At 40.7% G+C, this 15,922-nt stretch overlaps 1 protein-coding gene across 1 annotated transcript in view; it reads left to right on the forward strand.

Moving 5' to 3' along the window:
* The window catches only part of LOC135227056 (deoxyribonuclease-2-alpha-like), an 86,454-nt gene that overhangs the window by 48,813 nt on the left and 21,719 nt on the right, over nucleotides 1-15,922 (forward strand).

Here is a 15,922-nt window from a genome sequence, read left to right on the forward strand (position 1 = left end):
GTGGAGGTAGTAAACAGTAAAATGAATGAAAGACATTGCAGGTTGGGGCTAAAAGGACACTGCAAAGACCGTCTTTTGTTCAATCCAGATGTGGATAATCAAGTTGGGGGTTTGTTCATTTCTGCTGGTTATTTAGCATACCTAGAACAGTAACTTGTTATTCAAAGTAAGAACTGTATGAACATATACATCTAGTGTCATCTTACCTATGTTCTCAGCTTCTTCTACAGGTAGGCTGATACACAACATAGTTTGGCCATAATGATGACCCGTGGATGGGTACGAGTAGCCATCTTCTGGTGGAGGTGGATACAAAGGTACAGAATGAACGAGCCAAAACCCACCAGACTGTGTCATTACCAGAACACCTTTTGTGTGCCCCTTTGTGAAAGACTTTGTGCCATTGGGAAATTCATCGTTGTACATAATAAGTGCTGAATTCTGTAAGGTAAAATAAAATTCATCACAGCATTTTCTACACCATCTTCAGGCAATTCCTAGCTATATTCAGAATCATAAAATATTTCCTCTTAGCCGGTTTCTTTAGCACGGAAAAATGATTAATTACAGCTCATTTGCACTAAAGATACTACATAAATTATATATATATATATATATATATTATATATATATATATAATATATATAGATATATATATATATATATATCTATATATCTATATATATATATATTATATTCTATATATCTATATATATATCTATCTATATATATATATATATATATATATATATATATATATATATATATATATATATATATATCTATATATCATAAATGTGTATATACATATATATATATTATATATATATATATATATATATATATATATTATATATATACACACACACATATATGTATATATATATATATATATATATATATATATATATATATATATATATATATATATACCCACACACATATATGTAATATATATATTATATATATATAATATATTATATATATATATTATATATACACATATATATAGATATACATACATATATATATCTATATATATATATATATCCTATATATATATATATATTTATATATATATAATATATATATATATATATATACATATATATATATAGTATATATATATATATATATATAGACATATATATACATATATATACATATGATATATATATACGTGTATATATATATATATATATATATAGATATATATATATATATAATATATATATATATAATATATATATATATATATATCATATATGTATATGAATCACGGAAATGTGATATGACTTATATATATATATATATATATATATATATATATATATATATATATATATATATATATATATACATAAGTATGTATGTATAAGTATATATATGTATATATATATATATATATATATATATATATATATATATATATATATATATATGTATGATATATATATACATATATGTATATGTATATATATGTATATATATACAGTGGTACCTCGAGATACGAAATTAATCCATTCCGAGGCGGCCTTCGTATCATGAGTTTTTCGTATCTTGAACCGCATTTTATATGTAAAAATGCCTAATCTGTTCCAAGCCCTACAAAAAAATACCCCAGTAAATATATTTTCCAGGCCTACAACACATGTTCTAGGTTACGACGCCGATCCGATGGAAGAAATATGACTCCAAAAAGGCAAAATGCTGTACATAATTGAGTAATATTCAACTGCATGTAATGTTCAACCCCATTTTTACTGCAAATATTAGGACTTTAGCATATGTCCCTTAGCAATAAGCCTAGCCTATGTTAGCGGTTGCTAATGTAGCCTAGTCTATGATTCTGACATATAAACCTAAGAGCTAAAAGCTTAGAATATGCCAATAAAATGTATAAATAATCAGTATGTACTCATTTCAAATAATTATTAATTAATCATTAACTATAATACACAAACAAACAAACAAAAAAAAACTTCCAATCGTTTGTTTACATTCAGCTCTTACGAGTATCGAACGAACGCCAAGCAATCACTTTTCCTAGGACACAGTAAGCCATAAATTTTCATTAGTATCTCTCTTCAGCTAATGAAACTACCAAACAGTATAATAACCATTCATTTCTATTCTTAATTCTATCTTTACCTAATGGAGATACCGAGTTACTGACGAAGAAGAATTCTAAAAAATACGTATTTGTTAGCTTCGATGATAGCAGTCTGATTTATTTTATACTTTATTATATCTAATTCACAATTTCTTTTATTAAATGTATTGCATGTACTCATTTCAAATAATTATTAAGTAACCATTAACTATAATAAACAAACAAACAAAAAAGCTTCCAAACTTCTGTTTACATCCAGGACTTACGAGTATCGAACGATCGCCAAGCAATCACTTTTCCTAGTACACAGTAAGCCATAAATTTTCATTATCTCTTCAACTACTGAAACTACAAACAGTATAATAACCATTCATTTCTATTCTTTATTCTATCTTTACCTAATGTTTTTTTTATTAAATGTATTGCATGAATAAGTTTTTCAATTTACAGCATCCTTTTACCAATAGAATGCATAAAGCACAAGTGGTAGATGCTGACCAATAGGAGAGCAGAATCTTATGGGTTGACTAGCATCAGGAACCAATGGGAGGGCGGAAGGATGGTGGCGAGTTTACTCAGTTGGCGGCGCACGAGTTTTAAAATTGTTCTCGGTGGTCCGGGCGAATCTCGGGACTTTACAGCAACAACCTTTCGTAACTTGAGCAATTTTCGTATGTAGAGCCGTAAAATTTTTCGTATTTGCTTTCGTATCTCGAGTTTTTCGTAAGTTGAGCCTTTCATATGTCAAGGTACCACTGTATATGTATACGTATACATGAATATATATGTGTATATATATATGTATATATATGTAAATATATGTATACAAGTGCTATCCTACTTACAACCAAGTTTGGTTCCGACCCACTGGTTGTAAGTCAGAATGGATGTAAGTCGAACCTTAGAAAGTGGCCAACATACTGGGTAGGGTATACTATCAAACCTTTGCTATATAAAAGTGCCTACTTAGTACTGTAATGTAATGTACAATCATTATTTCAATCTTTTTACTATAATGTACTTCTACTAATACATTTTAATGATTTATGTAATAGTATATACGTATTACGTACAATCAGGCATTGAGTTACAATGGGGTTAAGTTCTTGCATGCATGTCAGAAGTCGATTCTTACGTAAATTGGTTTGCAATTCAGTCTATAGTACAGTTAATACCAAATGATGCTGCAGATAGGGCAGGGTAACTCAAACTGATGCTGCCTGAGTGATGAGAGTTCTCATGAGATGGCGCAGTGCCAAGTAACTCAGTGGTCAACTGTCTGAAGTAAGGTTGTAAGTACGAGTGGTCGTATGTCGAGCAGGTTGTAAGTCGGATGTAAGTTGTTTGTATATATTATATATATATATATATATATATGTATATATATAGTATATATATGTATATAGTGCATATATATATCTATATATATTCTTTTATATATATATATATATATATATATATATATATATATACTATATCTATCTATACTATATATATCTATATACTATATATACTAAACTATATATATTTTAATATATCTATATAAAGTATTATTCATATCTATCTGTCGATAATGTATGTATGTATCATATACAATATTTAATCACTATATAATATATTATATCTATATATATATATTCTATAATATCTATATATATATATAAGGGATAAGCCACGAAGGAAAAATAAACAACGGAGTTTCTGCAAGATCTTTCAACCTTCAATGTCCTTTACTCAGCTGAGTAAAGGACGTTGAATGTCAAAAGATCTTGGAGAAACTCCGTTGTTTATTTTTTCCTTCGTGGCTTATACGTACCTTTATTTATGGATTTATCACGTTCCAAACTTTCGTGATTTATATATATATATATATATATATATATATATATATATATATCTATATATATATATATATATAGATATATATAAAGGTTTTGCCACGAAGGTAAAAAATGAAAAAACGAGATAGCCAAGTGCTTGGCTATCTCGCTTATAATTTTTTTCCTTCGTGGCAAAAACCTTTATTTATACATAGCATCACATTTTATATACTTTCGTGATCAAGTTATTCATATATATATATATATATATATCATATATATATATATATATATATATCTATAATATATATATATATATATATATATATATATATATATACACATATATAATATATATATCAGCAGTACCTCGAGATACGAAAGGCTCAACTTACGAAAAATCCAAGTTACGAAAAGCCATACGAAAAATTTTACTGCTCTACATACGAAAAGTTTTCAAGATACAAAAGGTTGTTGCTATAAAGTCCCGAGATTCGCCCGGACCACTGAGAACAATTTTAAAACTCCCGCGCTGCCAACTGAGTAAACTCGCCACCATCCTCCCGCTCTCCCATTGGTTCCTGATGCTAGTCACCCCATAAGGTCCTGCTCTCCTATTGGTCAGCATCTACCCCTTGTGCTTTAAGTATTCTATTGGTAAAAGGTTGCTGTAAATGAAAAACTTAGTATTCATGCAATACATTTAATAAAAAAAACACATTAGGTAAAGATAGAATAAAGAATAGAAATGATGGTATTATACTGTTGGTAGTTTCAGTAGTTGAAGAGAGAGAATGAAAATTTATGGCTTACTGTGTAAAAGTGATTGCTTGACAATCGTTCAATACTCATAAGTGCTGGATGTAAACAGACATTTGGAAGCTTTTTTTTGTTTGTTTGTTATAGTTAATGGTTACTTAATAATTATTTGAAATGAGTACATGCAATACATTTAATAAAAAAAAAATGTGAATTAGAAATCATAAAAATATAAAATAAATCAAGAACTGCCAACAAATACGCATTTTTTAGAATTCTTCTTCTGTTTTATTATTACGTTGCGTATACGTATTACGCATGTTTCATTATAGCTGTCATAACTCGGTATCTCCGTTAGGTAAAGATAGAATAAAGAATAGTAATGAATGGTTATTATACTGTTTGGTGGTTTCATTAGTTGAAGAGAGATACTAATGACAATTTATGGCTTACTGTGTGCTAGGAAAAATGATTGCTTGGCGCTCGTTCCATACTCGTAAGACGGGTAAGATCTGAATGTAAACAATCGATTGAAAGGTTTTTTTTTTTTTTTGTGTATTCTAGTTAATGATTAATTAATAATTATTTGAAATGATACATAACTGATTATTTATACATTTTATTGGCATATTCTAAGCTTTTAGCTCTTAGGTTTAGATGTCAGAATCATAGACTAGGCTACAGTAGCAACCGCTAACATAGGCTAGGCTTATTGCTAGGGACATATGCCAAATCCTAAGATATCGTAAAAAATGGGGTTGAACATTATATGCAGTAAAAATGTTGAACCATAATAGGCGTGAATAATACTCAAGTATGTACAGTATTTTGCCTTTTTGGAGTCATATTTCTTCCATCGTAACCCAAGAACATGTGTTTTAGGCCTGGAAATTATAATTTACTGGGGTGTTTTTGAGGGCATGGAACGGATTAGCCATTTTACATGTTAAATGTGTTCCAAGATACGAAAACTCTTGATACGAAGGCCGTCTCGGAACGGATTAATTTCGTATCTCGAGGTACCACTGTATATATATATATATATATATATATATATATATATATATATATATATATATATATATATATATTATATATATATATATATATATATATATATATATATATCTTAGTATACATACTGTAAACCTACTTTCAGGTCTTGAATGCTGGACAAGTTCAAGGCTTTTTTGTCTAACACAGCAACTTTGGATTCTCAGGTATCCACATCATTAATGGAAAGTTTAGATGACAGAAATATGGGGAACTGAAATGACGAGTCTCCGAATAAGATTGATATGTTTTCACAAAAACAAAAGACAAAGAACTGGAATGAAGAAAACTCTTTAAATGAGCATAATTCTCAGGCAATTAAAGGAATAATTATTCACCGTTAACCGCATCTCAAACCGCTATAAATCCAGGAAGATTCTACCAGTAACAGATCAATAACCACTTATCTTAGATTTTACTCTTTTGTCACTTAAAAAGAACACTAAAACAATATTAAATTAAATAATGATTATTATATAGGAAAAAAATTATCAGTGATAAGGGCTGTAAAAGGTTATCCTGCTATGAAACAAACATACTAGTGAACAGTGAAACACAGCTGTTAACATCACTACAGGTTCTCAAAAAGTAAGGAAAGTTATTGATGGATATGTTTAGGTGATATATGCTCTATTAAACTACCTTCCTACCTCTTCTACCAGTTAAACAAAAGACTTTTGAACCTGGGGAACATCACAAACACTTATGTAGATATATAATGCATAACTGATTGTCTAATAGAAGGAGCCCATAAAAACACCATATAGAAAGTAAATAATATTATGGCATTTTTATGGGTTCCTTTTATTAGATGGAATTCTGTTGTAACAGAACATTTTTACCACTCATAACTGATGGTGTTGTGTCAAAACACATTAGTACAATTAACTACTAACCTGTAAGAAATCTTTTTCACTATAAATTCTTCTCAGTGTGTATGAGAGCATGGAATACTCGCTTCCAATGCTAACATTGCTTAGCACCCATCCACTGGCTGAATCCCTGTATTCACTAAACACACTGGAGACCCCACCACTCTGTAATCTAGAAATATAAGCAGTAATCTAATTACAGGTCTTGAATTAAAATACACAACATCACAAATTTGCAAAAGAAGTTTCAGGAAATATAATGTGATGCTGGCGCTGAAATATCCTTTGCAAATTTTAGGTAATAATAGAAATTTGCCCCTCCTCTCAGGCCCTACTGAATACTTGAGTAAAAATTCTATTTTTCATGTCATAATTGCTATATTAAAAAATTTTATTCAGAGATATAACACATGCATATATAAAGTTACATGAGAAAACTAAGCAGTCTTCTAATTCAAATGTCATCTTGTAAATAAAAAAACTTCCCTGTAATAATTAACATACTTCAGAACACTTCAATATTGGGCCAGATATCCATTCTGTGACCCTGTTGTTTTTTTCACTTTCCAAAATGACAATTTGTCCAAAATTGCATTTTTTCCTAACTATCAAACCTGAGGTCCTTTTACAATAGGAAGGTACTAGCGGCAGCTGGATAGGTCGTAAGCTTTCGAACAAGGGGTTCGGTAGTTAACTGCTTGTCCGACAGGCGCTGCGCGCGCGACTGGTAGGTAAACAAATCACTTTTGCTTTTTGTGGCCCAAGCAAAAACTGCAGAGTGAGGGGTGGCATGAGGTGGGGCTATGTGTAAAAGGACCTCAGGTTTGTATAGTTAGGAAAAATGCAATTTTGGACAAATTGTCATTTGTTCCGACACGGCATACAAACCTTCGGTCCTTTTTACAATAGGAAGACTCACTTCTTGGTGGGTGGAATCTGAGTCTTTTTGTGAACAGACTGTGTTCGCCCAACCTTGGAAGCCTCCCTGGTCGTAAGAGCGAGGGAGGGATCCAAGCCTCTGTCCGATTGATCGGGGTGTGCACCGCAGATCAATGGTCAGACCTCTGGACCGAGTACTAAGAGAGAGGCAAGCGTATCTCTTCGTACCAGCAAACAAGAACAAGTTCCTATTTGCAAGAGGCAACAACGTTATGGTTTGTCCTCTTGTTGGCATCCCACTTCCCCCCCCTTGTAGGAGGAAGTGGTGGATATTCGCTCCCATCCCTAGTGAAAGGGATAGGATGGGGCTCTGTCGAGTAGCTCACCGGCATCTCGTCCTTATCCAGCAGGTGATGACCGTATCCCTCTACCCACAGGTAGAGGGGTAGAAAAAGATAGGAAGAGAAGCCAGTCACTCTCTCATTCACTTATCTATTCTTACAGTCACACCAGGACTCGATGCTGTTCAGCCTGCTAGGGTCTGGGTTAGCTAGACAACGTGTTGAGCAGCCACCACGGGTCCTAAGGAAAACGATCCAAGGACCTGTGGGCAATATCCAAAAGGTAGAAGGAGGTGCCAGTGGTCTGGTTGTACCAGACCCCTGCCTTCAGCCTGCGCCACGGAGAAGTTCTTGTGTAACTCGAGGGAGTGTACTTCTAGGTCATCTTGGTGCTGACGAAGAGTCTTCAACACTCCCCGCGCCTGGGATGTCGAGTTTCTTCAGAAAGCGCGGTCGCGCTTTCACAGGACAAAGCAGCATCTCCTTCGCATCGAAGGCGTTGAAGACCCATGAGGGAGGGGATTGTGAAGGACTCTAACCGATCGTCAGGAACCGAAGGGTTCAGAGTCTTCGCTACGAATTTCGGTACGAAATCGAGCGTCACGAATCCCCATCCCCTGGATGCTTGACTTCGCAGGCAAAGTCATGCAATTACCTCAGAGGAAAAGAAGGGAATTGTCGTATGACCTATCCCTCTTCTCGACTTCGGTGATGTCCTGTACCCATACTGGTCTATCCGTCTGCAGCGAAGTTGTTGTTCTCGTAGTGGATAGGCCACCGACACTCAATGGTGGGTGTCGATGGTATGGGTACTGTGACAAGCCGTTAGGACGAAGAAAAGATTGTTATGGAACAACCGAACTAAGTCCACAGCGAAGTTCGTAACAGACTTGGGCGCTCTGACAGCTGCCTACTGACTGGCGTTCGGTAGGAGGCAAGTTGTCCAAGCACCCGAGCAAGTCACGTGACCTTCGCCTTAACAGGGTTATGCCAAGAGACTAAACAAATAATTTGTTCGTCACCGATGCCAGAAGGCAAGGTGATGACTCTCTTAAGGCATGTGCCCAACAGGCGAAAGTCAATTGCCTTCTAGAGACCGAGGTCCTTGATGGCAAGATATCTCATAGTATAGTTGATTCTCGGGCGGTAAGGAGAAACAACACTATGTGACGTTGAAGACGAAGGTGTACAGAAAATGCACCTACGTCTTCACAGCTGAACCGAGAGAAGGATTCTCAAGATTCTGAACCTGTGCTACAAAGACTGAGAACGCTAACCGCTATTGATTGCTGTCCGTGAGGATCGTAGTTGCAATAAAAGCGGAGCGCTTCCAGTAATGAGAACAGGGAACTACTGCCTGAAGAACTGCTTCTCATGGGCTGAACATTTGGAAGTAGAGCTGTCAGGTCGGAGAGTAGGCGATGTCTTCTGACATATCTGTTAATTCGGGGCGAGCAATGAAATTGCACACCTACGAATACGAGATATTTTGAAGACAAACTCAGATGTCTGCAAAAATCATTCGCATTATCGCAGTGCGATGCAGCGGTTTGACTAGTACAGACTTCTGTTACCGTGCTGTAAACAGAAAGATGACAGAGTCCAAGAGATATCTCTGTCGAAAATTCTCGCAATGTCGAAGGCGATGAAATCGAGCGTCACAGCAGTAGATGGTCCTTCATTATTGCGAGAATCCCCGTTAATCAGAGACCTAAGTCCATGATTGTTGGGCAGAGATACGGTTCGGTAGTCAATCCAACCAGGGGGAGAGAGACGTAACCGACCGTGCATCTCCGAGACCTAGCTGATACTGAGCCGCTATCAGGCAGTTCAATACGCAGTAGCTCTCGTGACTCGTCATCCTGAGTTGCCAGGTATCCATTATTCCACGAAGGAATACGTTCGGCTAGAACCATCGAGCATAAAGAATACGCTCGAGCAATTATATTTAACCGAAACGGATTTCGGTAAATACAAAAGCTGATTTGGTGTTGTCATGACAATACCAAGTATCTAAAATCGAAACTGATAACTGCTGGGAGGTTGCAGGCAACCCCGAGTTGCAGTTCAATTAAGATACAATTCGTCTCGGTCACAAACCGTAGAGTTAACTACGGTATGCGCCTACCCCACGGACAATTCAACTGTTAAAAGAATCATGTCGCGAGGGTAATATACGTAGTATATTTGTAGGTTCTGTACCACGACCTCCATCCTAAATTCTTTTCCCCTCGAGGAATGAGAATAAGGATTGGAGATCGACCGCCTTCGTTCTCTTATTCAAGAGAGTGAAGGAGAAGTCTTTCCCAAAGGAAAGCTTCAATGGTGAACAGAATACCGAAGACGATAGTTCAAGCCAAACTGGAAGTTTCCCGTCCGTTCTTCTCTATTCCAGGGTTAAGCGCCAACTGTGAGATACTCTTCTTTCAGCAGCGGTCTTCTTCCAAATGCTAGAAATTACAGGAATTCGAGCATAAGCGAGGTTCCCGATTATCGTGTAACAATTATCGGGGATTCTCGCTCACTTTGGACCGTGGTCTCGCCTGATGTTTGGAGATCGTAAAAAAACTCGAACACTCTGAGTGCTCTAGAAATTCCGTAGAATTCTAAGCACTCTGCGAAACCCCCCACCGAATTCGTCAGACGATATCGGCTGGTGGTCCTCTCGATTCCCGTAGAAATCGAGAAAGGGGCAGGATCCCTCCTCAATGACCGGGCTTACGTCAGGTAGGACCCGAAGGTCCCCCCGGTTAGCGCAGCCCCTAACGTGGGATCTTACAGAGAAATCTCTGTAGGATCCCTCCCCTTTCCCTCGTAGCCGTAAGGAGAGAGGGAATGGGGGAGGAATTGGATACTGGCTCGCCTTCCCAGCGGATCTAGCAGTTGGAGAAGAAAAGGAGCAGCATCGCCTTACGGCGATGGCCTCTCAGAGCCTGGGAAAACGTATCGTCAGGAGAAAACGTTTTCCCGAGGAGGGTTACGAACTCATACTGTAGGTAAGTGTCTGCCGCCACTGTTGAACGTCGTCTGGGTGGGGCTGATCGACACCTGACAGTAGAGAGCCGATACCGCTCCGACTCATTCCAGTCCTCGTCGAGGTCGAAACCTCAGGAGGACCGAAGGGGTATTTAAATACGGTGTCCGAAGACACGTATAAACGCCTCTGTCGCAGTAGAGGAGGTGAAGTAGCTTGTTCGACCGTCCAGAACTGAGAGAGCCTTCTTGTCCGGAGACGAGAGACTACCTGGTTCAACACAGTCGGCAAGCTCCGATCGCGGCCGACCCACCGTCGATTTGGGTTCCCTCTCGGGCCCCAAAACGACTCGAGCCGAGACGTGGCTCTGCTGGTGGGAGCGGCGATCCTTCCCCGAGGTCATTGTGCTGACGAATCAGCGCCGTAACCTCGGCAAAGTTCCTCTGGATCTCGGAAGTCACAGCATCTTGCAGAGTGGGACCGTTAAGCCCTTCGAACAAGAGCATATTCCGAGAACCTTCCTCCTAAGAAGGGGGAACAGCGACAGCCCTCTCGGTCTTCCCCATCCACTTGCGCATACGTCCTGGCCGGTCCAAGAACCGTGCCTGGCACGTAGGGCGTCGTGGTGGGATCATGAGGGGCGCACCCCTCACGATCACTCCTCAATACCTCGCTCCTCCCGGTGTAACCCGAGGAGGTTGAAGGTACGGGAGAGGCAGACCTGACGCTCCCATCGTCGCTCGCTGGCAGAACCAGCAGGCTTGGAGGGCTGCAGGCGATCGTCAACTACCGCGGTGACGATCGAGCTGCAGGCCTGGTCGAACCGTCTCGCTGTGGAGAACGGCTGGACTGAGCACGCGCGGCCCCGATCTCGAGTGTCAGAAGACTGGTGCTGGTTGCCGTTCCCGATCGCTCTCTGTGAGAGCGACGGTCAGGCGACCTGCAGGCTCCACTGTCGCAGTGAGACCGGTGCTTGTCCTCACGGCACGTCACGTCGCTGGTTCCAGCCGTGGCTGGCACCGGCGAACGGGAGGACCTCTTCCCAGCCTCAGCCCGTGGTCGGTCGTGGACCGTCACGTCCCCGGGTAGCCAGCTGTTCACCGCGAGAGTGAGAGCTGGTCTGGTGAGAGTCGCATGAGCGGCTGTCACCAGTCTTCCGCCCCGTGCCGTGAACCTGACGCTGAGCGGACTCAAGAGGTCTGGTTCCTGGCTGCACTGGTCGCTGGTAGGCGACCGTACACTCGTACCTTCCCGCGAACGAGAGGCCGAGACGGACCCTGATGCAGTGGCAGAACCACTGACACCAGGCGAGAAGTACCGGTGTTAGCCGGTACCCCTCTGGTCCCCGTAGTCTTCTTCCTTGCGGAAGAAGAGACGGGCCCCGCTCCCGAAGGAGCAGGAGGACCAGCGGAAGGAACCCTCCCCGTCCCACCGAGTGAGACGGGTCCCGAGAAGCTCCCGCCCGAGGGAGACTTCTTAGGAGGGAGGAGGCGACCTTCTTCTTCCTCGGCTGTAAAGCCTTAGAAGTCGAAGGGGAAGAGGCGGCGGCCGACGACGATGAAGAAGATGAAGACGACGACCACGACACCTTCCTCCTCTTCTTCGTCAGCTTCCTCAGGACAGACGTAAGATCTGCTATCCAGGGCGGAGCCGGGGCTGCTGTAGCCGAAGCCACAGGGCCCGGACGCACCTGTACAGACAGACCAAAGTCTGGGGGTAGTACCACCACGAACAGGGACGACATCAGCAGGTATCGGCATCCAGGAACAGCAGGACGGCCATCACTCATCGGTAGGGACAGCCAGCGCAGCAACGGCAGGAACAGCCAGCGCAGCAACGGCAGGGCCAGCCAGCGCAGCAACTGCATGGACAGTCAGCCCAGAATCGGCAGGTACGGCAGGCAGCACCGGAAACACAGGAAGTGGAGCAGCAGCCAGCAACATCCTGGTACCGGGCGGCAGGTCCAGGGGCGAGTTCTAGGGCAGCGGAAGTGTGGTCGCTGCAGCGCGGCAACCACGAGCGGCGGCGGCACGCCACCCCCCTCTCGTACGGCGAACGGCACTTCACAGCGGCTGTAGGCAAGACTGTTACCAAGTGAGGCGAGTACACCAGGTGAGGAGGGACGTCGTCACCTGGTTGCGTGTCACCACTCCATGGGTGACCGCAGTAGGCCCAGACATAGAACCGCAGCCCCTGACACCAGCACGCTCTGCAATTGGAAGGACGGCCCATACCTCACCAAGGGTCCACCCTCGTGGCAGTAGCACCTGCGGAAATAATAGTAGTAGCGATTAATGGGGGGGAAATCCCTCGTGCGGGGTTTTGATCCTCCCGACGAGTGGAAGACCCCTAATACAATTGTACATCGGGCACCGAGCGCCCTCCCCCGCGCTCGACGGATCGGGCGAGGAGAAGAACGCCGATAACCTCCCCCCCCCCCAAGGGGAAGAGCCATCTGTGGGAACTGAGCGGGGGGGGGTCTCGTTCCCCCCCCCCACACAGTCCCATGTACCCCACAACAAAATAAGAGCCCTAGAGCAATCGTGCCATCGGCACGAATACAAGGCATAAGGATCAATTCCCTGACTGAGCGGAACTTGAACCAAATAAAATTGATGCAATCAAATATACAACAAAATGAAATGCATCTTGCAAAACGATTCACTTCACAATGAATAAGGGCTCGGATCGAGCGCATTTGCGCCCTCGGTACCGAGCGCAAGGGTGAAAGGTTTCATTCCTTACCTTTATGGATCAAGGTTTCTGGAAACCTTGATCCATAATGAAATGATGCAATCAACAAATATATGAAAATGAAAAGACTACTGCGCTTGCGATTTCACTTCATACAAATAAAAAGGGGAAGGATCAATTCCCGTGAATAGCGGAACATTGATCCCAGTCAACAATGCAATCTCAATAAAAAAATGAAAATGAAAAAGAACTGCACTTGCGATTTTCACTTCATTCAAATTAAAAGGGGGAAGGATCAATCTCCGGGCAAGCTCGGAAACTGATCCAAAATGAGTATTGCTACAATAAAAAAAATATCTGAAAATGAAAAAGAATACTGTACTTGCGATTCCACTTTCATACTGAATAAGTTTCCGTGCCGAGCGCATTCGTTCGGCAACGGGCATACAGGTCAAAAAATTATAAATGAAAAGAGCACTTACTTACGATTTTTCATCTACACATTTCCAACCCAATATACGCTCGGAGCGAGCGCTCCCGCCCTCGGCACCGAGCATACACAATAACGAGGTCATTCTTGGGAAAATGAATTCCCGCAATTACGCCCTTCAGTCCCGGCACTCGGGTAATCGGAGGCGTTGTGAACCAAGATCCTTTAATTCACAATTGAATTCATGAATGATTGTACTTTACAATTCAGTTTCACTAGATACATAGAAAAGAAAAACACAATCATGCGAAAGCAAACGACGATGAAGCGGGCAGAGAGCGATGATCACGTCCACTACGCCAGCAGGCCGAAAGCAAAAGTGGTTTGTTTACCTACCAGTCGCGCGCGCGCGCGCCTGTCGGACAAGCAGTTAACTACCGAACCCCTTGTTCGAAAGCTTACGACCTATCCAGCTGCCGCTAGTACCTTCCTATTGTAAAAGGACGAAGGTTTGTATGCCGTGTCGGAACAAATAAAAATTCAAATGCCTACTCCCTTTTGTAAATAATTCTCTATGAATGATGATAAGAAGGTAAAAGGCTCTTGTAACTAGTGAACAAATATGTTGGTCTCTTAAAATAACATAGGCCTTCTAATTTTAATAACTTTTACTGACGAAAATCTACCAAAGTTTAATATTTCAGATAAAAAATAAAAAAATGACAATTTGTCGAAAATTGCGTTTTTCCTAACTATACAAAGCCGAGGTCCTTTAACAATAGGAAGGTAACTAGCGGCAGCTGGGACGGTCGTAAGCTTCGAACAAGGGGAGAACGGTAGTTAACTGCTTGTCCGATCATGCCCGAGAGGTGAAGAATCACTTTTGCTTTAGGCCCATGCAAAAAGTTGCAGAGTGAGGGGTGGCATGAGGTGGGACTATATGTAAAGGACCTCAGGTTTGTATAGTTAGGAAAAATGATATTGTTAAGATACAATAAAGTTTTGTACATACTTACCTGGCAGATATATACTTAGCTATAGACTCGGTCGTCCCGACAGAATTTCAAAACTCGCGGCACACGCGACAGGTAGGTCAGGTGATCCACCATTCCCGCCGCTGGGTGGCGGGGTCTGGAACTATTCCCGTTTTCTAAGCCATAATTTCTCTTACACCTGTCTCCTGAGGGGAGGCTGGGTGGGCCATTAATCGTATATATCTGCCAGGTAAGTATGTACAAAACTTTATTGTATCTTAACAATATCATTTTTGTACAAGTAACTTACCCAGCAGATATATACTTAGCTGATTGGCACCCTTGGTGGCGGGCAAGAGACAGCTAAAAACAAAATAATACTTAACTAAATACATTAAAAAACAGGGAAAAAACAACCTATGTTCTTGGATAACATAATCCATAGTTCCTACCTTATTGGGCTGAAGACTTCATGACTACTGTCGATGAGTCTGCTTGCCTCAAGAGTTTCAACGAGGAATGAACCTATGGTTGAATAACTCTTTGGATCGTGTCAATGGGGGCTAGCCCCGCTTACGCGACAGAGCCTATACTGGATCGTACCAATGGGGCTGACCACTTACATGGTAGAGCCTTGACCTTTTGTCATATCAATGGAGACTCGCCCTCTTACATGACAGAGTTAAGGTTATTAAACAAATCACAAAGAGCACTGAAGCCAATCCCGATCACCTGACCATGTTAGTCTTGTTACAATCTATGAATCGTAAGAGGGTCCCTATTCCCTCTGACAATTAACCAATAAAAACAACACCAATAAACATAAATTTAAGCCTTAACTAAATAGGAAGGATTAGCCTCAGCCCCTTCTCCCAGCACTGAATTCGCCGAAACATACGCTCCCAGAGCAAAGCACTTTTCGTACGAAATTTTAACATCTCTTAGGTTAATTCGAGGCGAACACCGAATTACATCTCCAAAATGTCGACTCTATAAGGAGCCTGAAGCGACCA

Source organism: Macrobrachium nipponense, chromosome 15 (assembly GCF_015104395.2).
Source record: "Macrobrachium nipponense isolate FS-2020 chromosome 15, ASM1510439v2, whole genome shotgun sequence".
NCBI classification, from domain to species: domain Eukaryota; kingdom Metazoa; phylum Arthropoda; class Malacostraca; order Decapoda; family Palaemonidae; genus Macrobrachium; species Macrobrachium nipponense.